Below are 27,319 nucleotides of genomic sequence, written 5' to 3'. Positions count from 1 at the left end.
TCCGATCCATATCATCCTCCCCCAGTGAGAATTCATCAGAGCACGCTTCGGAAAGATCCATTCAAGCATGGCCGACCTTCGCAGCTCCTCCTCCCGCCCCCGTAGCCCTAAGCCCGGTGATTGGGAGAGGTGTTCAGTCCCGCACAGTCGATTAGTCGAGCTGCAGACTAAGGGATTTCTCCCTCCGGCGTATATGGTGCCCGTTCGAGCCGGGCTCGCCACCTACAATGGCGGGGCGCAAGCGGAGAGCCTTCCTTGTCCCTCCATGGGGGAACGGGTCTGCCTTGTTCCTTATTTACTAAGGGGGCTCGGATTTCCAATTCATCCGTTCCTCCGCGGGCTCCTAGAGTTCTATGGCCTCCAATTACACAATCTCACCCCTGCCTCCCTTCTACATATCGCCGGCTATGTTGTTCTCTGCGAGTTGTTCCTGGGCTGCGAGGCTCACTTCGAGCTGTGGAAAAGGCTATTCTACCTTGTCCCTCGCACACAGAGGGAATCACTTTATCAAGTGGGCGAAGCCGAAATATGGCGCATCGCCGATACCGGATACCTGTCTGGTACCCCAAAGAAGCCGTCCGAAGACTGGCCTTCAAAATGGTTTTATATGGAGGACGTCCCCCTTCTGGACCCTGTTCGGCGGGGTCTACCTAAGTTCAATAATGCTCCTCTAAAGAAGCGCTGAAGTTGGCGCCCACGGATCCCCCAGGCGGAACACAACGGAGAAGTCCTCTATCTGATGAACCGAATCAAAGCACTGGCTCGATCAGGATTGACAATAATCGAAGTTATGTCGATTTGCATAATGCGGGGAGTGCAGCCACTTCAATATCATGGGCACCCTTTGTGGTGTTATAACGGGGCGGATGATGCCACCCGCTGCGGGCGTAAGGGTCCAGACAATGCTGCCGCTCTAGCAAAGATTCTGTCCGAATTGTTCAAGGGTGAGGAAGAGGAGTTCACCCGCATTAAGCCACGGGATGGATTCTCCATGTACAATCCTCCAAGCTAGGTAAGTTATATCTCCCTGCTCCCATTTTTCCCGCATTCTTAGTCGTAAGTATTCACCTTTCCACTTTGCGGCAGGAACTGCGAAAATCCATAAAGGAGGTCAGCAGAACTTCTCCACAACTAGAGGACCCTGACCGGGCCCTCGACTCCGGACTTGAAGAAGATCCGGTTATCTCCGTGGAACTGATAGATCGACAGTTCTATCAGTTAAGCTGCGATGATGCCCTGGTGGCCATTACGGCCGACTATCCCGGACTGCTCCCTGCATCGCAGGTAAGAAAAAACAAAAAGTCCCAACTCCAAAACTAGGATCCCCTTTTAGGCACTTCACCCACCATATACACATGGCATCTTTTACAGGGAAGGTATTCGGCACGCCCGGCCGAACCCGCAGCGGCTCGCCAACAAGAGGTGCCAAGGTCGGGTAGGCCGAAAAGGAAGGCGGTCAGGACAGAGACGCCGGCGCAAAGGTATAGGAAAAATCCCGCTCCGTGGTTGTCGTCTTTCTCAAAATGTAATGACGCCCGCGTTTCTTTAACAGAAAGAACGCTCGCCGGAATATGTCCTGCGATGCTACCAATCAAGCTTCCACCAGTCGGGTGCCAGGACCGGACATGGAGGCGGAAGGCGATATGGGGCAGGCGCCAGATAATCCCCCTACAGAGGATGTGGATAGATTATCCACTACAAACTCAGAAGTGGAAAGCGCCATGAATCATAGGCGCCGCCGGGCCGTACTTCACGACGCTTGTTTCTCACCAAAGGCGATTGACGCCTTCAATTCTGGAGAGGCGTACCTCCGTGCTGCTCAAGATGGTCTAGCCATATCCACGGATCAGTATGTAAAGGATGTACGTGTGTCTAAATCTAACGATTTATATGTATAAGTAGCCCCTGAGACTTGAAGCAGTTAGCAGAACTGATTTAAGGATCATCTTTAATGTGCAGGTTCTTACAGGGAAGAATACTAGGCTGTCCCAGGAGCTGGAGGAATGCAAGACCCAACTGGGGGCCGCTCTTGCCACATTGCAGCAATAGAAAAAGCCTCCCGCTGGTAACATTTACTTTAAAGAATGGTGGTTACCATATAGTGTGCGGCGTGTCTGCAGATCTAACAATTGATTTTGCAGATGAGTCCGGAGAAAGTCCAGGGGACCAGCATATTATGCGACAGCTAGAGGCTGGCAAACGTGTGCTTACTAAGGTTATGTTGGAGAAAAACAATCTCCATGACGCCAACATTAAGCTGAACGTGGAACTAAAAGACGTTCAGGGCCAGCTTGCGGACTCCGAGAAGGACAATAAGCAGCTTCGGCGCGGCATTTTCAGTAAGTGTTTGAACGAATCCTTTTTAAAAGAGTTCGGCGAAGAAGCTATCTAACAGCGTTATGTCTGTAGGTATGCTGACGGGTCGTCCCGCGGAGGAAATGCCCGGGTCTGCGGGTGATCTACTGTCAGAGCTGTCACATCTACACAAACAAGTTCGGCAGGTGATGCAGAGTGTTGCCCAGGCCTTGTGGCCATCCGTCTCCCTGCCAGAAGGCGTCGCAGAGCTTGCGGAGAAGCTGAAGGGAGCACGGCGGCGCTTCCATTTATGCAAGATATCAGCCTGCCGACAGGGTGCCAGAGAAGCCTGGGCCATGGTGAAGACGCGGTATACCAAGGCAGACCCAAATCACATGGCCGAGGTTGGACCTGTGGGGCCCGACGTAAAAGAGATCCCCATTAGCTTAGTTTATAGGCAAGTAGAATTAGCCGCAAAGTATTGCAACAGGATTGTAAGTTGGACCGCCTATTGGATGGTATAGAGGAGGAATTTAGTCAGTCCGCATGACTATGTAATTACAATGACATGTATAATGCCTTCTAGCCGGATTGTAGATCATTTGTCTTTGCGGACCTTTTCGCTTCAACCTCCGGGCCCGATAGTCTGAAGTGAATCCGAATACCCGCTCAGTTATATAAAACCAGGGTATGCGTGGAGACCGGGCGTAGGGGTCATTAGTGCTTTATCAGACAAGTGCCCAACTAGTTATGTTATATTACATGGGTAGTAAGAAACATCTTCCAGGGAAATAGTTCCGTTAAGGGTTCCTTTCCCTGGGTAAGCATGCCCTAAAGTGCATGTCCGGACTGCGATAAGAAATGCAGAAAAGGCATCTGGGGTAGATATAGACAGTAAATAAAAATCATCTTTTGTTCATCGACCGAATATTCCCTTAAGAACGCTAGCTTTCAGCTTCACCCAGTCCGAGGTACACATCCGGCTGACCCGGCAGTAACAATCGCGGAGGTGCTCCCCTTATGCCCTAGCCGAATTAACGAGAACGTAGGGCATAAATACAAGAGCCAGGCAACCCAGCTTGGCCAAAACTTAAGTCATATCGATGCATATAATGGTGAAAAAAGGTACATGCAGAAGTATAACACATGTGTTGGGCGTGAGGCCCAGATAAATAATTGAAGCTTCTGTGAAAGAAGCCCCCAGGTATGAAGAGTGCGGATAGTGCATTTGTAATGTACAAGCGAGGCCGAAGGTGACCCTTGAAGGCCTAGAGAAATAATTAGAGAAAGAAAGAAAGGGAAACAAGACAGATGATGTATATGCAGAAAATGGACAAAGGGAGAGGACTAACATAGTGTCCGGTGCTAGGCGTAGAATCTTCAGAGCCTGGCCGCGTTCCATGGGTTCGGCTCGAGTCGACTAGTCGATGCATCCCACAGTCGGTACGCTCCACCGGTCAGAACTTGGTCAATAATGAAGGGACCTTCCCATTTGGGCTCGAGCTTGTTCTTTTTCTTATCCGACAGGCGTAGAACTAGTTCGCCAACGTTATAAGTTTTGGCCCATACTTCTCTGCTTTGGTATCTGCGGGCATGTTGCTGATAAAATGTGGAACGGGATTTGGCTATGTCGCGCTCCTCCTCCAAGGTGTCCAGACTGTCCTGCCGATCGAGCTCGGCTTCTCTTTCTTTGTACATGCGCACTCGAGGTGAGTCATGAATTATGTCATAGGGCAAGACTGCCTTTGCACCGTACACCATAAAGAATGGTGTATATCCAGTACTACGATTCGGCGTGGTCCACAGCCCCCAGAGTACAGAGTTGAGCTCCTCTACCCAGTGCGTGTCAGACTCCGTTAAGGAACGCACTAATTTGGGTTTAATGCCGCTCATTATAAGACCGTTTGCTCGCTCGACTAGACCCTTGGTTTGTGGGTGATAGACTGAAGCATAATCGAGCTTGATGCCCATTTTGCTGCACCAGAGTTTTACCTCGTCGGCCGTGAAGTTTGTGCCATTGTCAGTGATGATGTTGTGGGGGATGCCATAACGGTGTACAACCCCGGATATGAAGTCTATCACCGGTCCGGATTCGGCTGTTTTAACAGGTTTGGCCTCTATACATTTGGTGAATTTATCCACCATGACCAGTAAGTATTTTTCTTGTGGGTTCCCCCTTTAACGGGTCCAACCATGTCAAGACCCCAGACCGCAAAGGGCCATGTAATGGGGATTGTTTGGAGGGCGGTGGGTGGCATGTGGCTTTGATTTGCAAAGAGCTGGCAACCGGCGCAACATTGGACCAAGTCATGTGCGTCTGCCTGGGCTGTTGGCCAATAGAATCCTGTGTGGAAGGCCTTGCTTACAAGGGCCCGGGCTGCAGCGTGATGACCGCCGAGTCCGGCGTGAATTTCTACCAAAAGATTCCGCCCTTCCTCTTCGAAGATGCACCTTTGAAGGACTCCGGTAGTGCTTTTTTTTGTACAATTCTCCCTCGTGGACCCTGTAGGCCTTGGATCGCCGCACTATGCAGCGTGCCTCATTTTGGTCCTCCGGAATTTCCTGTCTAGTTAGGTAGGCCAGGAATGCTCCTGTCCACAAGGCAATAATGGCCATTATTACGTGGGCTGAAGGTGTTATTTCGGTGGCAGAGCCTCCGATTGTGTCAGAGTATTCGGTATCGGGCATTTTGGTCGGGTCCAGACTATTGTTACTGGTGTCTCCTTCCCATACTACGGATGGCTTGAACAACCTTTCCAAAAATATGTTGGGGGGACCATATCGCGTTTTGCGCCGATGCGGGCAAGCACATCCGCCGCCTGATTGTTTTCCCAAGCCACATGGTGAAACTCGAGCCCCTCGAACTGAGGTGACATTTTTAGGACGGTGTTTCGATAGGCTGCCATTTTCTGATCCTTGGCGTCAAAGTCTCCATTCATTTGGGATATTGCAAGGTTTGAATCCCCACGCACCTCCAGGCGTTGAATGCCCATGGAGACTGCCATCTAAAGACCATGCAACAGAGCTTCGTATTCGGCTGCGTTGTTGGAGTATGTATACAATATTTGCAGTACGTACTGAACGGTATCCCCGGTTGGGGATGTCATGACGATGCCAGCCCCTAGTCCGGCCAGCATTTTGGAACCGTCGAAGTGCATGATCTAGTTGGAGTATGCGCCGTACTCTTCAGGGAGTTCGGCCTCCGTCCATTCTGTGACGAAGTCGGCCAATACTTGAGATTTTATGGCTCGTCGGGGTTTGTATGTTATGTCGAATGGGAGGAGCTCAATGGCCCATTTGGCAATCCAGCCCGTAGCATTGCAGTTGTTTATAATATCATTAAGTGGCACTTCCGAGGCTACCGTAATTAAACAATCTTGAAAGTAGTGTCGTAGCTTCCGGGACGCCATGAATACCGCATAGGCTATCTTTTGATAATGTGGGTACCGTGATTTGCACGGAGTAAGGACAGTGGATACATAGTATACCGGCTTTTGAAGAGGGAATTTATGTCCAGCAGCTTCTCGTTCGACGACGAGAACTGCGCTTACAACTTGATGGGTTGTCGCAATGTACAAGAGCATTGGTTCGCCAATGTTTGGCGCGGCCAGGATTGGGTTGGTTGCCAAAATGGCCTTTATTTCTTCCAATCCGACTGTGGCAGCGTCCGTCCACTCGAACTGTTCGGTGCGCCGAAGAAGGCGATAAAGGGGTAAAGCTTTTTCTCCTAAGCAGGAGATAAAGCGGCTTAGAGCCGCCATGCATCCAGTTAACTTCTAGATTTGTTTGAGGTATGTTGGTGTAGCCAACTGTGACAAAGCTCGGATTTTGGCTGGATTAGCTTCGATACCTCTACTGGAGACAATGAAACCCAGGAGCTTTCCGGCTGGTACGCCGAAAATGCATTTTCCCGGATTGTGCTTGATGTCGTATGTTTAGAGGTTGTCGAACGTGAGCCTCAAGTCGTCTATCAAAGAGTCTTCGTGTTTCGTTTTAACAACCACATCGTCTACGTATGCCTCTACTGTTTTGCCGATTTGTTTCTCCAGACATGTCTGAATCATGCGCTGATATGTTGCGTTGGCGTTCTTGAGCCCAAAAGGTATTGTGTTAAAACAGAAGGGACCGTATGGTGTGATGAATGCCGTTGGGGCTTGGTCGGACTCTGCCATCTTGATTTGGTGGTAACCGGAGTATGTGTTGAGGAAACACAATGACTCATGTCCTGCGGTAGCATCAATGATTTGATCGATGTGTGGGAGGGGGAAGGGATCCTTTGGGCAAGCTTTATTGAGGTCTTTGAAATCGACACAAAGGCGCCAGGATTTGTCCTTCTTTGGTACCATCACCAGGTTTGCTAGCCAGTCCGGGTGTTTTATTTCTTTGATGAATCTGGCCTCCAATAACTTGGCTAGTTCCTCTCCCATGGCCTGTGTCTTATGTTCGAAGAAACGCCGAAGAGCTTGCTTGACCGGCTTGAATCCCTTTAGGATATTGAGGCTATGCTCGGCCAGCCTGCGTGGGATTCCTGGCATGTCTGAGGGATGCCAGGCGAATATGTCCCAGTTCTCGCGCAGGAACTCTCGTTGTGCGGCTCCACAGCGGGGCTTAGCTGTGCCCCGATGGAGGCTGTTTTTGCAGGGTCCGTTGGGTGGACTTGGAATTTGACTGTTTCATCCGCTGGTTTAAAAGGGGTGGACTTGGATCTTTTGTCGAGTATCACGTCGTCCCTGTCCACTTTGGAGTGTAGCATGGTTAATTCCTCAGCCGAGAGGGCTTCGGATAATGCTTCCAGGGCCAATGCGGATGTTTTGTTTTCAGCGCGGAGTGCTGTGTCCGGATCGCTGGCGAGAGTGATGATTCCATTGGGCCCGGGCATTTTGAGCTTCATGTACCCGTAATGGGGTACGGCTTGGAAGATTGTGAATGCCTCCCGTCCTAAAAGAGCGTGATAACCACTGCTGAACGGGGCCACTTGGAATCTAATTTCTTCGGACCTGTAATTATCTGCGTGCCGAATACGACATCTAGTGTGATTTTCCCAGCACAGCGTGCTTCCCGACTGGGGATGATTCCTCTAAAGGTTGTGCTACTTTGTTCAATGTGGTTCCAGTCTATTTCCATCTTTTGAAGAGTTTCCTCATAGATGAGGTTTAATCCGCTGCCGCCGTCCATGAGTACTTTGGTGAGTCGAAAGCCGTCCACGATTGGACTGAGGACCAATGCGGCTGGTGCTCGGGCTGTTCGGAATTTAGGTTCGTCACTGTCAGATTTCGGCCATGCTGCGGAGTGTTCGCTTGCGTCTATTATTTGACTCGAAGGTCTCAAAGACCGTTAACACCGTATTGTTATCCACGGGATGGTGCTCTGTGGTATTTGGGAGAAGTAGATCCTCACCACTTTTGGCCACCTGCGGGAGTACCCAACATGCTCTAATGCTGTGCGTTGGTATTGTATCTGCTGTACTATGAATTTTGCAGGGTCCGTTGAGCCATCCCTCCAGTATGGTTCCATACCCTGTAGAGGATTTTTTTCTTTTTGGTAGTTGACCCAGGTGTATTGTGATAATGCACCCTTTTGCTTCAGACTGGGTTTGTATTCAGGGACGGATTATCCCAAAAGTTTATTTCGGTTTTCCAGGCACTTTCCGTCGCACGGTACTTTCATACTATGGACGCCAAGTCAGCGAAGCGTGTTATCTCACAGCGATTTATGGCGTTAAGGATTCCCTTGTCCGTGCAATTATTGCAGAAAAATAGGATTGCGTCTTCCTCGCGACAGTCCTTAACCTTGTTCATCGCAAGGAGGAATCTGGCCCAATAGTTATGCATTGTTTCCTGGGGCTCTTGCCTGATGTGGGAAAGATCGCTTATGTTTGGGTGGGTGGGTGGAATTAAATCCGAACCCTCACCTGATCTGGGATCCAGGGGCCGAGGAATTTCCAATTTTGGAAGTTCCGGTTCCGGGGTGTGACCCGATAATCCTGGCTCGCTGCCTGACTCTAAGTTCAGGGATTGGATGTTGTCCTCTCGCGAATGGGCGTCCGGCTCAGAGAGCTCGGGAATCCGGACATAGTTGGTCCTCATGATGGAGGAAAGGTCGCCACATTGTTCCTCCACCACTGCAATATGATGGGTGATCGGTGGAGAGTTAATCTCCCTTTGATCAGGTTTATGCCCAATCCGACCATAGTCCGTAGTGAGTCCCAAGGCGGCAATGTGATCTAAGAGCTCATTTAAGGAGGAGACCTCCATTAGATCCATCTGTTCGGCGACTGCCGATTTGACGTGGAGGTTGTTTTCGATGACCCGAGAAGTCATCGTCGGCGCGGCGGCCGAACAGGCGGTCATGATGAAACCGCCTAGCCGGAGAGTTTGGCCGACAGCCAAAGCTCCCCCGACAGTAGTACCATCATTAAAGACAAGACGAGGCATCCTTCCTTCTAGCGATGGCACAAAGGAACTCTCAATGAAAGCACCAATGTCGGTGTCAAAACCGGCGGATCTCGGGTAGGGGGTCCCGAACTGTGCGTCTAGGCGGATGATAACAGGAGGCAGGGGACACGAAGTTTTACCCAGGTTCGGGCCCTCTTGATGGAGGTAAAACCCTACGTCCTGCTTGATTAATATTGATGATATGGGTAGTACAAGAGTAGATCTACCATGAGATCATAGAGGCTAAACCCTAGAAGCTAGCCTATGGTATGATTGTATGTTGTCCTATGGACTAAAACCCTCCGGTTTATATAGACACCGGAGGGGGCTAGGGTTACACAAGGATGGTTACAAAGGAGGAAATATACATATCTGTATTGCCTAGCTTGCCTTCCACGCCAAGTAGAGTCCCATCTGGACATGATAAGAAGTCTTCAATCTTGTATCTTCATAGTCCAGCAGTCCGGCCAAAGGATATAATCCGGCTGTCTGGAGAGCCCCTAATCAAGGACTCTCTCAAGGTGCTTTACCACTAAGGCGATTGCGGCTTTCAAGCCTATTATCAGGCCTTCGTACTCTGCTATGTTGTTGGAGACCTTTTCTCCGTGCTGTAAATAGAGTTGCACGACATAGTAGAGTTTGTCCTGAGTGGGGGATACGAGCACTGCGCCAGCTCCCGCGCCGTGTTGGGAGAATGCCCCATCGAAGTACATTACCCAGCCTTCTGGTGCCTCACTTCCCGGGGAAAGTGATCGGTCCTCACCTGCCTCGAGACCCGGTGCTTCTGCCCATTCTGCCATGAAATCCGCAAGTGCGGCTCCCTTGATGACTCTGGTCGTACTATCTGAAATGCCTGTAGTTTGATGTTCCATTCAGCGACTCTTCCAGCTGAGTTGGGGCTCCTGAGTACACTTTCCAAGGGGTATGCTGAGACGAATTTGATGGGATGGCCTTGGAAATAGTGCCGTAGCTTGCGTGAGGTCACAAATAGCGCGAGGAGGAGTTTTTGAGGCATGGGGTACCGCGCCCTTGCGTCCCGTAGCACCGTGCTGACTGATATGTCTCCAATGTATCTATAATTTTTGATTGCTCCATGCTATATTATCTATCGTTTTAGGCAATATTGGGATTTATTTTCCACTTTTATATTACTTTTGGGACTAACCTATTAACCGAAGGCCCAGCCCAGATTTGTTGTTTTATGCCTATTTCAGTATTTTCAAGAAAATGAATATCAAACGGAGCTGAAACGGAACGAAATCAACTGGAGAAGTTATTTTTGGAAGGAAACACACCGGATGGACTTGGACCCCACGTCAAGGAAGGAATGAGGTGCTCACGAGGGTGCCCCACCCTAGGGCGCACCCCCTGTCTCGTGGGGCCCTAGTGGCTCCCCTGACGTACCTCCTGCACCCATATTTACCTACATGACCTAAAACTTCCAGAACGCAAGATAGATCGGGAGTTCCGCCACCAGAAGCCTCCATAGCCACGAAAACCAATCTAGACCCGTTCCAGCACCCTGCCGGAGGGGGGGGGGAATCCTTCTCCGGTGGCCATCTTCATCATCCCGGTGCTCTCCATGACGAGGAGGGAGTAGTTCTCCCTCGGGGCTGAGGGTATGTACGAGTAGCTATGTGTTTGATCTCTCTCTCTCTCTCTCGTGTTCTTGAGATGGCACGATCTTGATGTATCGTGAGCTTCTATTATAGTTGGATCTTATGTTTCTCCTCCCCCTCTTCTCTCTTGTAATGAATTGAGTTTCCCCTTTGAAGCAATCTTATCGGATTGAGTCTTTAAAGATTTGAGAACACTTGATGTATGTCTTGCCGTGGATATCTGTGGTGACAATGGGATACCGCGTGCCACTTGATGTATGTTTTGGTGACCAACTTGCGGGTTCATGAACCTATGCATAGGGGTTGGCACACGTTTTCATCGTGATTCTCCGGTAGAACTTTGGGGCACTCTTTGAGGTCCTTTGTGTTGGTTGAATAGATGAATCTGAGATTGTGTGATGCATATTGTATAATCATACCCATGGATACTTGAGGTGACATTGGAGTATCTAGGTGACATTAGGGTTTTGGTTGATTTGTATCTTAAGGTGTTATTCTAGTACAAACTCTAGGGCTGTTTGTGACACTTATAGGAATAGCCCAACGGATTGATTGGAAAGAATAACTTTGAGGTGGTTTCGTACCCTACCATAATCTCTTCGTTCGTTCTCCGCTATTAGTGACTTTGAAGTGACTCTTTGTTGTATGTTGAGGGATAATTATGTGATCCAATTATGTTAGTATTGTTGAGGGAACTTACACTAGCGAAAGTATGAACCCTAGGCCTTGTTTCCACACATTGCAATACTGTTTACGCTCACTTTTATCATTAGTTACCTTGCTGTTTTTATAATTTCATATTACAAAAACTATTTTCTACTGTCCATATTGCACTTGTATCACCATCTCTTCGCCGAACTAGTGCACCTATACAATTTACCATTGTATTGGGTGTGTTGGGGACACAAGAGACTCTTTGTTATTTGGTTGCAGGGTTGCTTGAGAGAGACCATCTTCATCCTATGCCTCCTACGGATTGATAAACCTTAGGTCATCCACTTGAGGGAAATTTGCTACTGTCCTACAAACCTCTGCACTTGGAGGCCCAACAACGTCTATAAGAAGAAGGTTGTGTAGTAGACATCAAGCTATTTTCTGGCGCCGTTGCCGGGGAGGTTAGCGCTTGAAGGTATATCTTTAGATCTTGAAATCGAGTCTTTTAGTTTCTTGTTTAATCACTAGTTCAGTTTATAAAAGAAAACTACAAAAAATGGAATTGAGTTTGTCTCATACGCTTCACCTTTTTAATATCTTTTGTGAGTATGATGGAAAGGATAATTGTGCTCAAGTGCTAGAAGAAGAAATCTATAAAATGTTTGGCACTAAATATTTGAATGATGAGCATGATTGCAATGTTGTTAGTATGAATTCCTTGAATATCCATGATGCTAATGATATGCAAAGCCACAAGCTTGGGGAAGCTATGTTTGATGAAGATGATATTTTTTGTCCCCCAAGTTTTGGTGAGCAAATTTATTATGATGAAAGCATGCCTCCTATTTATGATGATTATGTTGATGAAAGTGGTTTCGGAGAGGTCATGACTTTATTTAGTAATGATTCCACTATTTTGGAAGAGGTTCCAATTGATTATGAGAACAAAGTTGCTATCTATGATGATTATTGTGATGACTTGTATGCTATAAAGAATAATGATATCCATGAAACTTGTCATCATGATTTTATTTTTCAATTGGATTATGCCTCACATGATAATTATTTTGTTGAGTTTGCTCCCACTATTATTCATGAGAAGAATCTTGCTTATGTGGAGAGTAGTAAAATTTCTATGCTTATAGATCATGAAAAGAATGCTTTAGGTACTGGTTATATTGTTGAATTCATTCATGATGCTACTGAAAATTATTATGAGGGAGGAACATATGCTTGTAGGAATTGCAATAATATCAAGTTTCCTCTCTATGTGCTTAAAATTTTGAAGTTATGCTTGTTTTACCTTCCTATGCAAGTTGATTATTGTTCCCACAAGTTTTTTTCTCACAAAATCCCTATGCATAGGAAGTATGTTAGACTTAAATGTGCTAGTCATATTCTTCATGATTCTCTATTTATGTTTCAATTCTTGTCCTTTATGTGAGCATCATTGAAATCATCATGCCTAGCTAGGGGCGTTAAACGATAGCGCTTCTTGGGAGGCAACCCAATTTTATTTTTGTTCCTTGCTTCTTGTTCCTGTTTAGTAATAAATAATCCATCTATCCTCTGTTTATATGTGGTTTTATGTGTTTAATTAGTGTTTGTGCCAAGTAGAACCTTTGGGAAGACTTGGGGAAAGTCTTGTTGATCATGATGTCAAAAACAAAAACTTTAGCGCTCACGAGAATTGCTGCCATTTTTATTTTAAGAGTGCTATTTAGTTAATTATTTTTGCATATGATTAATAGATAAATTACTCAGGTCCAGAAATTTATTTGAGAATTTTATGATTTCCAGAAGTATACATTTGATCCAGATTACTACAGACTGTTCTGTTTTTGACAGATTCTGTTTTTCATGTGTTGTTTGCTTATTTTAATGAATCTATGGCTAGTAAAATAGTTTATAAACCATAGAGAAGTTGGAATACAGTAGGTTTAACACCAATATAAATAAATAATGAGTTCATTACAGTACCTTGAAGTGGTGATTTATTTTCTTATACTAACGGAGCTTACGAGTTTTCTGTTAAGTTTTGTGTTGTGAAGTTTTCAAGTTTTGGGTAAGGATTCGATGGACTATGGAATAAGGAGTGGCAAGATCCTAATATTGGGGATGCCGAAGGCACCCCAAGGTAATATTCAAGGATAGACAAGAGCCTAAGCTTGGGGATGCCCCGGAAGGCATCCCCTCTTTCGTCTTCGTTCATCGGTAACTTTACTTGGAGCTATATTTTTATTCGCCACATGATATGTGTTTTGCTTGGAGTGTCAATTTACTTTGTTAGGATTTGCTTGCTGTTATTTAGAACACTTGTTTGCATCTTTTATTTCAATAAAAGTGGCATTGATAGTCTTTACTATGCCTATGTTACAAGTCTTCATGTTGCTGTTTGAAAACAGAAAGTTTACCGCTGTTGCAATAATTCCCTAGAAAATTCAGAATGTGATAAAATGTTGAAACCTTTTGCATATTAAGCTCTGATAAATTTACTACAGTGGGAATTTTCGTTCATAATTTTTGGAGCTAGGGAAGTGTGTATGTTGCAGCATTCTTTACAGACTATCCTGTTTAGGCAGATTGCTGTTATGTTTGCATATGTTTGCTTCTTTAATGATTCTATTTGAGGATAGGACTATTAAATATGCAGAGACATTTAGTATGAAATGTTGAATAATAATTTTAGTGATTTGCTACAGTAGAATATGATAAGGTTTTGGCAATGGTTTATACTAACTTATCTCACGAGTCCTTGTTGAGTTTTGTGTGGATGAAGCTTTTGAGATTTAGGGAGACCGTGATATGAGAGGAATTAAGGAGACACAAAAGCAAAAGCTTGGGGATGCCCAAGGCACCCCAAGATAATATTTCAAGAAGTCTCAAGCATCTAAGCTTGGGGATCCCCCGGTTGGCATCCCACCTTTCTTCTTCAACAATTATCGGTTAGTATCGGTTGATCCTAAGTTTTTGCTTCTTCACATGATGTTTGCTATTCTTAGATGTCATTTTATTTTGCTTTGCTTGCTGTTTGAATATAATACCAAGATCTGAAATTATTAAATGTTAGAGAGTCTTCACATAGTTGCATAATTATTCGACTACTCATTGATCTTCACTTATATCTTTCGGAGTAGTTTGTCGATGCTCTAGTGCTTCACTTATATCTTTAAGAGCATGGTGGTAGTTTTATTTTGAAGAAATAGATGAACTCTCATGCTTCACTTATATTATTTTGAGAGTCTTAAATATCATGGTAATTTGCTTAAAATCCTAATATGCTAGGTATTCAAGAATAATAAAATTCTCTTATGAGTGTGTCGAATACTATGAGAAGTTTGATACTTGATAATTGTTTTGAGATATGGAGATGGTGATATTAGAGTCATGCTAGTTGAGTGGTTATGAATTTGAGAAATACTTGTGTTGAAGTTTGTGATTCCCGTAGCATGCACGTATGGTGAACCGTTATGTGATGAAGTCGGAGCATGATTTATTTATTAATTGTCTTCCTTATGAGTGGCGGTCGGGGATGAGCGATGGTCTTTTCCTACCAATCTATCCCCCTAGGAGCATGAGCGTAGTACTTTATTTTGATGACTAATAGATTTTTGCAATAAGTATGTGAGTTCTTTATGACTAATGTTGAGTCCATGGATTATACGCACTCTCACCCTTCCACCATTGCTAGCATCTCTAATACCGCGCACCTTTCGCTGGTATCATAAACCCACCATATACCTTCCTCAAAACAGCCACCATACCTACCTATTATGGCATTTCCATAGCCATTCCAAGATATATTGCCATGCAACTTTCCACCATTCCGTTCATCATGACACATTCATCATTGTCATATTGCTTAGCATGATCATGTAGTTGACATAGTATTTGTGGCAAAGCCACCATTCATAATTCTTTCATACTTGTCACTCTTGATTCATTGCACATCCCGGTACACCGCCGGAGGCATTCATATAGAGTCATACTGTGTTCTAGTATCAAGTTGTAATCATTGAGTTGTAAATAAATAAAAATGTGATAATCTTAATTTAATAGAGCATTGTCCCCAAAAAAAGGCCAAATAAAAAAAGGCCAAATAAAAAAAGGGGGCAATGCTACTATCCTTTTTTCCACACTTGTGCTTCAAAGTAGCACCATGATATAGAGAGTCACATATATTGTGCTTCAAAGTAGCACCATGTTCTTCATATAGAGAGTCTCATATGTTGTCACTTTCATATACTAGTGGGAATTTTATATTATAGAACTTGGCTTGTATATTCCAATGATGGGCCTCCTCAAATGCCCTAGGTCTTCATGAGCAAGCAAGTTGGATGCACACCCACTAGTTTCTTTTGTTGAGCTTTCATACATTTATAGCTCTAGTGCATCCGTTGCATGGAAATCCCTACTCACTCACATTGATATCTATTGATGGGCATCTCCATTGCCCGTTGATATCCCTAGTCGATGTGAGACTATCTTCTCCCTTTTTGTCTTCTCCACAACCACCATTCTATTCCACCTATAGTGCTATGTCCATGGCTCACGCTCATGTATTGCGTGAAGATTGAAAAAGTTTGAGAACATCAAAAGTATGAAACAATTGCTTGGCTTGTCATCGGGGTTGTGCATGATTTAAATATTTTGTGTGGTGAAGATGGAGCATAGCCAGACTATATGATTTTGTAGGGATAACTTTCTTTGGCCATGTTATTTTGAGAAGACATAATTGCTTAGTTAGTATGCTTGAAGTATTATTATTTTTTATGTCAATATTAAACTTTTGTCTTGAATCTTATGGATCTGAATATTCATATCACAAGTAAGAAGAATTACATTGAAATTATGCCAACTAGCATTCCACATCAAAAATTATCTTTTTTATCATTACCTACTCGAGGACGAGCAGGAATTAAGCTTGGGGATGCTTGATACGTCTCCAACGTATCTATAATTTTTGATTGCTCCATGCTATATTATCTACTATTTTGGGAAATATTGGGCTTTATTTTCCACTTTTATATTACTTTTGGGACTAACCTATTAACCGGAGGCCCAGCCCAGATTTGCTGTTTTATGCCTATTTCAGTATTTTGAAGAAAAGGAATATCAGACGGAGTCGAAACGGAACGAAATCAACTAGAGAAGTTATTTTTGGAAGGAAACACACCTGATGGACTTGGACCCCACGTCAAGGAATGAACGAGGTGCTCACGAGGGGGGGGCCCTAGGGCGCGCCCCCTATCTCGTGGGGCCCTCGTGGCTCCCCTGACGTACCTCCTGCACCCATATATACCTACGTGACCTAAAACTTCCAGAACGCAAGATAGATCGGGAGTTCTGCCGCCAGAAGCCTCCGTAGCCACCGAAAACCAATCTAGACCCGTTCCGGCACCCTGCCGGAGGGGGGAATCCTTCTCCGGTGGCCATCTTCATCATCCCGGTGTTCTCCATGACGAGGAGGGAGTAGTTCTCCCTCGGGGCTGAGGGTATCGGTAGCTGTGTGTTTGATCTCTCTCTCTCTCTCTCTCGTGTTCTTGAGATGGCATGATCTTGATGTATCGCGAGCTTTGCTATTATAGTTGGATCTTATGTTTCTTCCCCCCCTCTTCTCTCTTGTAATGAATTGAGTTTCCCCTTTGAAGTAATCTTATCGGATTGAGTCTTTAAAGATATGACAACACTTGATGTATGTCTTGCCGTGGATATCAGTGGTGACAATGGGATACCGCGTGCCACTTGATGTATGTTTTGGTGACCAACTTGCAGGTTCATGAACCTATGCATAGGGGTTGACACACGTTTTCGTCGTGATTATCCGATAGAACTTTGGGGCACTCTTTGAGGTCCTTTGTGTTGGTTGAATAGATGAATCTGAGATTGTGTGATGCATATCGTATAATCATACCCATGGATACTTGAGGTGACATTGGAGTATCTAGGTGACGTTAGGGTTTTGGTTGATTTGTATCGTAAGGTGTTATTCTAGTACGAACTCTAGGGCTCTTTGTGACACTTATAGGAATAGCCCAACGGATTGATTGGAAAGAATAACTTTGAGGTGGTTTCATACCCTACCATAATTCTTCGTTCGTTCTCCGCTATTAGTGACTTTGGAGTGACTCTTTGTTGCATGTTGAGGGATAGTTATGTGATCCAATTATGTTAGTATTGTTGAGGGAACTTACACTAGCGAAAGTATGAACCCTAGGCCTTGTTTCCACACATTGCAATACCGTTTACGCTCACTTTTATCATTAGTTACCTTGCTGTTTTTATAATTTCAGATTACAAAAACTATTTTCTACTATCCATATTGCACTTGTATCACCATCTCTTCGCCGAACTAGTGCACCTATACAATTTACCATTGTATTGGGTGTGTTGGGGACACAAGAGACACTTTGTTCTTTGGTTGCAGGGTTGCTTGAGAGAGACCATCTTCATCCTACGCCTCCTACGGATTGATAAACCTTAGGTCATCCACTTGAGGGAAATTTGGTACTGTCCTACAAACCTCTGCACTTGGAGGCCCAAAAACGTCTACAAGAAGAAGGTTGTGTAGTAGACATCACTGACGAAGTACACGGGATGCTCGACGAGGTTGAAGGTGCTGGCGCAGCTTGCATCCTCCAGAGGTCGAGGCATCTCCTGAGATGGTGGAGCCCCTAGTGCTTAGTCGCTTGAAGAGGCCTCTCCTGCCCCGGGTGCGTTCTCCTGCTGCGGCTGTTCCACTTCGGCTGCGGTCGTGGTCCTCGCGAGGCCCTCTTGGCTTTGCTTTTCTTCAGCCCGGACGGTGGCTGCGGCCTTGGTCCGGCGCTCCTCCCTGACTACCACCAGGGCTGCGCTAGCGGAGTAGGGGGTGGTCGCAAGGTAGAGCACCAGGGGCTCCCGTGGACACGGATCTACCATCACTTGAGATCTTGGAATGCCTTGTCGGCCTCTTCAGTCCATTCGAAGGGGCCCTTCTTCTCCATCAACTTGAAGAAGGGCAATGCTCGTTCCCCCAGCTTGGAGATGAAGCGCCCTAGCGCGGTTACGCGCCCGGTGAGCTTCTGCATCTCTCTGAGGGTCCTTGGTGGGCTCATGTCTTCGACTGCTTTGACCTTCTCTGGGTTGGCCTCAATGCCCCTGTGGGACACGAGAAAACCCAGGAGCTTGCCCGAGGGGACCCCAAACACGCACTTCTCCAGGTTGAACCGTAAGTCCACTTCGTTGAGGCTCGCAAAGGTTTCTTCCAGGTCTTGTATCAGGGTTTTTGCCTCCCGGGACTTCACCACAATGTCGTCGACATAAGCTTCAGCGTTCCTCCCAAGCTGCCGGCCTAAGGCGATGTGCATCAATCAGCCGCTGAAAGGTTGCGCCTGCGCTGCGCAATCCAAATGGCATGCACGTGTAGCAGTACACTCCACATGGGGTCAGGAAAGCCGTTTTTCCACGTTTTCTACCGCCATCTTGATCTGGTGATAGCCTAAGAAGGCATCTAGGAAGCACAATAGGTCACACTCTGCGGTAGAGTCGATTATCTGGTCAATGCAGGGGAGCGGAAATGGATCCTATGGGCAGGCTTTGTTGAGGTTGGTGAAGTCGACACACATGCGTTCCTTTCCTCCCTTTTTCGGCACAACGGCCGGATTAGCAAGCCAATCTGGGTAACGGACCTCGCGGATAACTCCTGCCGCTTCTTGCTTCCGGGTCTCCTAAACGATGAAAGCTTGTTTCTGAGTGGATTGTCGCCTCGCCTTCTGCTTCACAGGGCGCACGTTGGGGCACACGTTAAGGTGATGCTCAATCACACCCCTCGGGACCCCTGCTAACTGATCTGGTTCCCATGTGAACACCTTCTTGTTCGCATGCAGGAACCTCACCAGGGCCTTCTCCTGCTCAGGCTCGAGGTTGGCTCCTATGGTGAAGGTAGCGTCAATGGACCCGTCCTCGTCGACTGGTACCTGCTTGGTTTCCGCCTTGTCTTGGGTGAACAACTGCTTCTTTTTAGCCAGCGCAGCCCCCTTGGGCTCAAGGGCGTCGGTGCTGGTGGGCTGCACCACCGTCGCCGCCCTGAAGGCAAGCTTGAGCGCCTGCAGCACATCCCTTGTGTCTCCTGACACGGTAAGGATGCCGCTGCTTTCGGGCATCTTCATGAGGTTGTACGCTGGGTGAGTTGCTGCCATGAACCGGGCCAAGGCTAGATAGCCAAGGATGGTGTTGTAGGGGAGGCTGATGGGGGCGATGTTGAAGTCGACCAGCTCTATGCGGAAGTTGTCGTGGGTGTCGAAGGTCACCGGGAGGCGGATCTGTCCCAAGGAGGCGGTGGAACCGACTCCGACACCCGAGAAAGGCCTGCTAGGCAGAAGCCGGTCTAGCGATACATGGAGGAGGCTGAAGGCCTCCACCGAGAGCACACTAAGGCCGGCACCGCCGTTGATGAGGGTCCTGGTGACGGCCACCTGGCAGATGGTGGGGGTGCACAGCATCGGGAGCACGCCCGAACCGATGGGGTTGATGGGGTGATCATCCGAGTCGAAGGTTAGATCGGCCTCGGGCGCCACCCAGCCCGGGGGGCCTTCTCGACGCTTGGAGGCACTGCTGATCCGGCGGGTGAATGGCTTGACGTGGCGGCTCGAGGGTGGTGCCTGTGAGCCACCCAGGAGAGCTGTGACGACGGGCGGCACGGGTGCGGCATAACGGGCGAGGAAGAGGTCGTGCAGCTCCTCCCAGGAGGTCCCAGAAGCCGTCGACATGTGGAGGAGCCATGCGCGCGGGTCACCGGCGAAGGCCATGGGGAACCAGTTGGCCATCACTCGGTCGTCGCCCCCGGCTTTGAGGACGGCCTCCTCATACACCGGCAGGAAAACCAACGGATCCGTCGCGCCGTTGTAGCGCGGCGACGTCTCAGGCTTGAATTTGTGCGACCACGACACCTGTCGCAAGGTGGGGGCCAAGGCTCGGAGCCCCCCGGCCCCAGTGCCGGCATCGGTTGCCGGAGCGGGCGGCGCGTTGTCCGCCATGGGGGCGAAACACGATGTTGGTGGAGAGCGGGTCGTCGAGAGGGAGAACTCCGGCGCACCCCTACCTGGCGCGCCAAATGTCGGATTTCGGGTTCCGGCAGACCCTTAAGGTTCGAACTCTGGGGTGCGCACGGAGATCTTTCCACTACCGATTCACGCTTCTATGGCTCGCAAGAAATCTAGGCTGGAAAGAAGAACACACAGAGGACACGAGGTTTATACTGGTTCGGGCCACCGATGTGGTGTAATACCCTGCTCCAGTGTGTGCTGTGGTGGATTGCCTCAGGGGCTGATGGTGAACAATACAGGGGGAAGAACGGCCTCGCGAGAGGTGTTCTTGAGCTGGTGTGGTATGTTCTACTTGGTTTGGATCTTTCTCTCTTTCTTTCTCTCTGGACCTCTCCCTTCTTCTTTTTCCTCCTCCGGGGGCTAGTCCTACTTATAGAGGCCCTGGTCCTCTTCCCAAAATGTGAGCGGGAAGGGCGCCAACAATTAGCCATTTTGAAGGGGAACATCTAGTACAAGTTATCCTGACCAAAGGTGGTCTTCGGCTGCCAAAAGCACTGGTGATGACGCCGTCTTGGGCTCCGCGATGACCTCCGTCCTGCCACTCTGCTGGTCTTTGTCTCGTTGCACCGGAATGGTAACCTTTGCCCGATGCCTTGGACTGTGCTTGTTCCCTTTGCACCGAAGGGGAAACAATGACACTGCGCAGGCCGGTGCCCGCCTGGCGCCCGCCTGATCTCGATCGTCATGGCTTGCGTCACGGGCTCCTCGCGAGGTGCCCCTACCTTGATCTCTCCGCCTCCTCACGAGCCTGCCTGATGAGGCTACTCCTGAGGAAGTTTCCTATCGTCCGCCCCGTAGGGCTTGGACCCTCGCGAGGGTCTTGAGTTTGAGCTGATGAAGCTGGGCCGCACTGGGCCCCCACTCGAGCCACGTCGCAGGCCGCAGGCAGGCAAGTCTGGGGACCCCCGTTCCTAGAACACCGACAATGGGAGACCAATGCGGGCGATGTCGAAGTCCACCAGCTTGGTGCGATAGTTATCCCGCGTGCCAAAGGTGATAGGGAGGCGGATCTTCCCCAAGGGGTGAGCAGCTCCACCGCCCACCCCTGTGAAGGGCTTGCTGAGGTAGAGCCGTTCGAGCGGCACATGAAGAAAACTGAAAGCTTCCACGGAGAGCAGGTTGAGACTAGCGCCGCTGTCGATGAGCGTCTTGGTGACGACCACGTTGTAGATGGTGGGCGTGCAGAGCATCGGAAGAATCCCTGAGCCGGCGGTGGAGCCGGGGTGGTCTTCCGAGTCAAAGGTGAGGTCGGCTTCCGGCGTGGCCCAACCCGGCGGAGCCCCCGGGTGCTTGCAGGCGGCCCCAATCTGGCGGAAGAAAGTCTTGACGCGGCAATCTGAAGGAGGTGCTTGGGAGCCGCCCAGCAGTGCCGCGACTGCGTGGTGTGCCGGTGACGCGTAGCACGCAGTGAAGAGGTCGCGGAGTTCCCCCCAGGGCGTCATCATGGATCCCGAGAGGCCAAGCAGCCAGGCGCGCGGCTCGCCGGCGAGGGCCAGGGGGAACAAGTTTGCCATGATCTTGTCGTCACCTACGGCTTCGAGGATGGCCTCCTCGTACACTAGCAGGAAGAGCGTTGAGTCTGCCGCGTCATCATAACGCAGCGGCATCTCTGGCCTGAACTTGACCAGCCACTGCACCCGACAGAGAGCGGGGGCCAGGGCTCGATTCCCAGACTCCCTACTGCTAGCGCCGGGCGAGGAGGTCGGTGGCGAGGTACCTGTCATGGGAGAGCGGTGCGGCGGTACGGGGCGCTGGTTGATGGAGAAAAGCTCCGGCGCACTCCTACCTGGCATGCCAAATGTCAGGGTATGGGGTCCCGGCAACCCTTAAGGTTCAAACACTGGGGTGTGCGCGAAGTATTTACCTTCAACCGATCTACGCTCTAGCTTGCTAGGATCTCGCGGACGAACTCGACGAACTCACAACGCAGATGGACACAGGGTTTATACTGGTTCGGGCCACCGATGTGGTGTAATACCCTACTCCAGTGTGGTGGTGGTGGATTGCCTCTTGGGCTGATGATGAGCAATACAAGGGAAGAACGGCCTCCTGAGGTTGAGGCGTTCTTGAGCTCGGTGAGCTTGTGTGTGAGGGGATGGTCTCTCTCAAGCTAAGATGGGATCGTCCCCTCTCTCTCACCAAGATTCGATCAATCCCTCTACTGTGGTGGCTAGTCCTATTTATACAGGCACTGGTCCTCTTCCCAAATATCGAGCGGGAAGGGAGCCAACAATGGCAGGCTAATTTGAAGGGGGGCAGCTAGTACAAGCTATCCTGACAAAAGTAGTCTTCGCCTGCACAAAGTTCTGGTGGTGACGCTGTTCTGGGCTCCACGATGAACTCCGTCTTGCAGTCCTTGGTCTTGGTCTTGTTGCACCAAAATGGCAACCTTTGCCTGATGCCTCGGTACTCCGCGGCTGCACTTGCCCCCTTTGCACCAAAGAGGAAACAAGGACGCTGTGTGCAATGGCACCCAAATGGCACCCGCCTGGTGTCGATCGTCATGGCTCACATCACGAGAGCCTCGTGAGGTTCGCCTCACCTTGATATCTCCACCCCTCGCGAGCCTGCCTAGCTAGGCCACTCCGGAGGAGGTCTGGCGTCGTCCGCCTCGCGAGTCTTGGCCCCTCGCGAGGGTCTTGGGTGCTTTGTTGGCGAAGATGGGCCGCTCGGCCTGCTGGCTCAGCCATGCCGTGGGCTGCAGGCAGGCAAGTCTGGGGACCCCTGTTCCCAGAACGCCGACAACTATGTGTTTCATCTCTCTCTCTCTCTCGTGTTCTTGATTTGGCATGATCTTGATGTATCATGAGCTTTGCTATTATAGTTGGATCTTATGTTTCTGCTCCCCCTCTACTCTCTTGTAATGGATTGAGTTTCCCCTTTGAAGTTATCTTATCGGATTGAGTCTTTAAAGATTTGAGAATACTTGATGTATGTCTTGCCGTCCATATCTGTGGTGACAATGGGATATCACGTGATTCACTTGATGTATGTTTCGGTGACCAACTTGCGGGTTCCTCCCATCAACCTATGCATAGGGGTTGGCACACGTTTTCGTCGTGATTCTACGGTAGAAACTTTGGGGCACTCTTTGAGGTTCTATGTGTTGGTTGAATAGATGAATCTGAGATTTTGTGATGCATATCGTATAATCATACCCGCAGATACTTGAGGTGACATTGGAGTATCTAGGTGACATTAGGGTTTTGGTTGATTTGTGTCTTAAGGTGTTATTCTAGTTTGAACTCTATTGCTGTTTGTGACACTTATAGGAATAGCCCAACGGATAGATTGGAAAGAATAACTTTGAGGTGGTTTCGTACCCTACCATAATCTCTTCGTTTGTTCTCCTCTATTAGTGACTTTGGAGTGACTCTTTGTTGCATCTTGAGGGATAGTTATGTGATCCAATTATGTTATTAGTGTTGAGAGAACTTGCACTAGTGAAAGTATGAATCCTAGGCCTTTTTTCCTAGCATTGCAATACCGTTTACGCTCACTTTTATCATTAGTTACCTTGCTGTTTTTATAATTTCAGATTACAAATTCTCATATCTACCATCCATATACCACTTGTATCACCATCTCTTTGCCGAACTAGTGCACCTATACAATTTACCATTGTATTGGGTGTGTTGGGGACACAAGAGACTCTTTGTTATTTGGTTGCAGGGTTGCTTGAGAGAGACCATCTTCATCCTACGCCTCCTATGGATTGATAAACATTAGGTCATCCACTTGAGGGAAATTTGCTACTGTCCTACAGACCTCTGCACTTGGAGGCCCAACAACGTCTATAAGAAGAAGGTTGTGTAGTAGACATCAGAGCTGGTCCGGGCCAAGGAGCAGGCCCGGTGCAGTAATGCATCTGTTGAAAAGGCATCGACTGAGTTAAAGGCCGAACGAGGTGCTCGGCGTCAAGACGAGGAGAAGATACCCACGATGGCGCTCGAACTAAAAAATGCTGCTAGCCGCTGTGACCTCCTTGAGAAGGAGAATGAAGCCAAAACGGCTGAAGTTGACAAGGACTTATGAGAGGAGAGGGAAGCGCGGTCTGAATCCAGAGCCGGCCGTGAGGAGATCCGACAAGCTAGGGAGATTGCGGCTGGTGAGCCATTTTTTCTATAGACTAAGTTCGGCGATCCGAACTATGCTCTGCTTAACCAATTATGGAGTTCTCCAGACGAGTTTTTAGACTTTCCGAAGAGTTCCTCCGATGCGATGCAGTTTTACCAGGCATGAGAGGGTAATGCAACGGAGAAGCTTTTCTGGTCACAATTCAGCGCGTTGAAGTGCCCCCTGTTGCTAAATGAGCAGATGTCCCAGTGGGACAAGCTTCATAGGATATCTGGCGCTCCATGAAGAACGTCATAACTCAGTTATGGCCAACTAAGCCTATTCCGAATAGCTACTTCGGATTGGTGCAACGGCTTGTTGACGCGGTGCCATGTATTGACGCTGTGAAGCGGTCGCTATGCATCGAGGGTGCACGGATGGCCTTTGCCCGAGTCAAGACATTTTTGGGGAAGATGAAGGCCATCGATGTTGCAGTGAAGAGTTGTGGGGACCCCGACTCATAAGTCGAGATCACCGAATGCACATGTACAGTGATCCCGGAGATCAATGCTCACTGAACACACAAAAGCTGAATAACAAGAGTCTTACATCCATACATACCGTATTACACAAGTAGGACCATTATGGTCAAGTCTTGAGTATAGCATCACAGCGGAAATCTTCGTTGACAACTTGGACCCATGCCATCTGCCTTAACCCTACAGGCATTCTGACTGGGAAGCGTCCTAGCTCGCATGTTCGTCACCAAAGAAATCTTCATCTTGCTCCTGTTCTTTCATGCCTGGCCGATAAAATAACCAGTGGCAAGCCAATGAGTACTTTGAATGTACTTGCAAGCAACCCAAGGGTGATAACAGATTAATTATGCAAGGCACTACTGCTAATTTTGGCATTTTGCGGAAAGCTAGTTTTTCTCATGCAAGTATGATCAACATTTATCAAGAATATGAATGCGTCTGCAACAAGTATCAGGAGGTTACAGACATCAACATCGAGAGAGAGTTATGAACAACTCATGCTCAAGCTCATCGTGACTTCCTCACGAATCACGTCAATATTTTTACCAAACCGTGTTGTTTGTCAGAAACATACGGACATAGTCTAAGCAGCACCACCCAACTGTCCTTGACCATGACACGGCTATTCGAATAGTTTTACACTCTGCAGAGGTTGCACACTTTACCCACAAGATCCGGGGAACTTCCGTGTCATCCACGACCCGCGGTACCTCAAGTACCCGGGGTAAGCACCCGATCACTATCTTTCCCTAGATGACACTAACAAGCAGTCCACTCGTTGTTCCATATCCTCACGATGTACATCATACGTATGAGACTCACTCGAGATCGTAACATCCGAGAGGGGACACAACGGTGTATCCGGTGCCCTGTGAAAACAGTCGTGGCCGCCCTACCTGGCACGACCCCATCCCGAGAGAGAGCACCAACTCTCCCTCGTCACTAGTAATGCGGGCTCCAAGCTAGTATCGGCCTAGGTAATCAATAATGCCCTTTCCCATACAAGGGTAGAGTGGTTGCGCATGTAAGGTTGGGACAATCGACAAATCTTAAATCTAATCCGTCTCTGTAAACAACACTTTTATCGAGCCTCGGTACACTACCTCTCCACCAAGTAGTGACCTAGTTCATCATCATCTCCTAGGGGCATTAGTGGCACCCACTGGTCTGTTTGCAAGTATGTCAAACCACACTTGTTTCTTTCCATGCATAACCCTAACCCACTTTGCGTAGCCATTTACTATAGCATATTTCTACAACCCACCAACACAACTCTAAGCAAGGGTAGGGTTATGAACATTGCAAGTATCAATGGAGTATGCAACGGAGGCAAGCCTAGCAAGGTTGCCATTCAAGGTATATCATGCACTCAGTGAAGCAAGGAAAATGCCATCGTGATGTACAATGGTTCATCATGGTCAGAGGGTTGCTTGCCTGTTTTAACAAAGTCTTCGAGGTCTTCAAATATCTCTGGTCCAACTCCAAGCATTTCGTCTACTTCGTCAACTATCGCTGAAAGCAACCATAATAAGCAACACAACAAGGCAGAAATAAAAGTGCTCCAAAAATATTGATTTGACTTTTCTAGGACATCTCTTGTTATATAAAATTAACCAGAGTGGTTTCATTGGAATTTGGCCAGTGGATATTTCTAAACATTTTGATATGATGGAATCAAGGGGTTTATGGATTTGCAAGAAGTGTACAGATATATATTTTTGAAAAATGAGCAAAGGCACCCATTTAACCAAGGATGATTTTAGAAGCATCTAGGAATTGGTTTCACTAGATTTGGAGTTGAAATGATTTTCCTAAGATTTCGCAAATTTGAGAAATATGAAGAAATGGATCATTATCTTGTGTGGCATAGAAAGTATTAAGAAAAATGTTGAAAAACTAAGTTATGAACTTATAAGTATCTAGGATCTTGAATCATGACATTTGGATCACTTTTGAGCTCTCTGTGATTTTCTAAAGTTCATCACATAATTGGAAAATGCGGTTTTATTGGATTTGTGTGAAGAAAAGTTTCCTGAAAAAATGAGCAAACAGCACTATGTGATAGGGCATGATTTTAGTAACTACTAGAAATTTGAATCATCAAGTTTGGAGTTAATTTGAATTGTTTATGGATTTTGGAAATTTACTGAAAAAGGAAAAGAAAAAGAAAAAGATTTAGGTTATACCTAAAGCGCGTGCTGAGCGCAATATAGCACCGCTGCACACTGGGCCGGCCCAGTGGCTCGAGCGCGCTGGCTGCCTACGCCGAAGGCGTATTAAGCGAACGCGTCTTCGCCGCGGGGAGGCTGGAAACCGCTTGTTCGTTTCCACTTAAACACCGGGGCCCACTGGCTGGCTCGCTGACATGTGGGGGGGGGCGCAGGGTCATCTTCCTCCTCCCGCTCTTGTGACAGAGGGGAGGGGGCGCCTTGGCCGCGCGAGGCCGACGCTCGCCCCTGGCAGCACAGGCCACCTTCGGCCAAGCTGCGGCCACCGGAGGGGCCACCGGAGGGCGGCACATCGGGGGAGCTCATCAGGGTCGGCGGGAGATGGCCGGGGCGCGCTCGGCACTGGCCTCGGCGGACGGCTACTCGGGCGGTGATGTGCAGGGGGGGCACGGTGCATCGGCGGACTGGGAG

The sequence above is a fragment of the Triticum dicoccoides genome, chromosome 2A (genome assembly GCF_002162155.2).
Source record: "Triticum dicoccoides isolate Atlit2015 ecotype Zavitan chromosome 2A, WEW_v2.0, whole genome shotgun sequence".
Classification (NCBI taxonomy): domain Eukaryota; kingdom Viridiplantae; phylum Streptophyta; class Magnoliopsida; order Poales; family Poaceae; genus Triticum; species Triticum dicoccoides.
The sequence above is the reverse complement of the archived record's forward strand: the minus strand, read 5'-3'. Positions refer to the sequence as shown.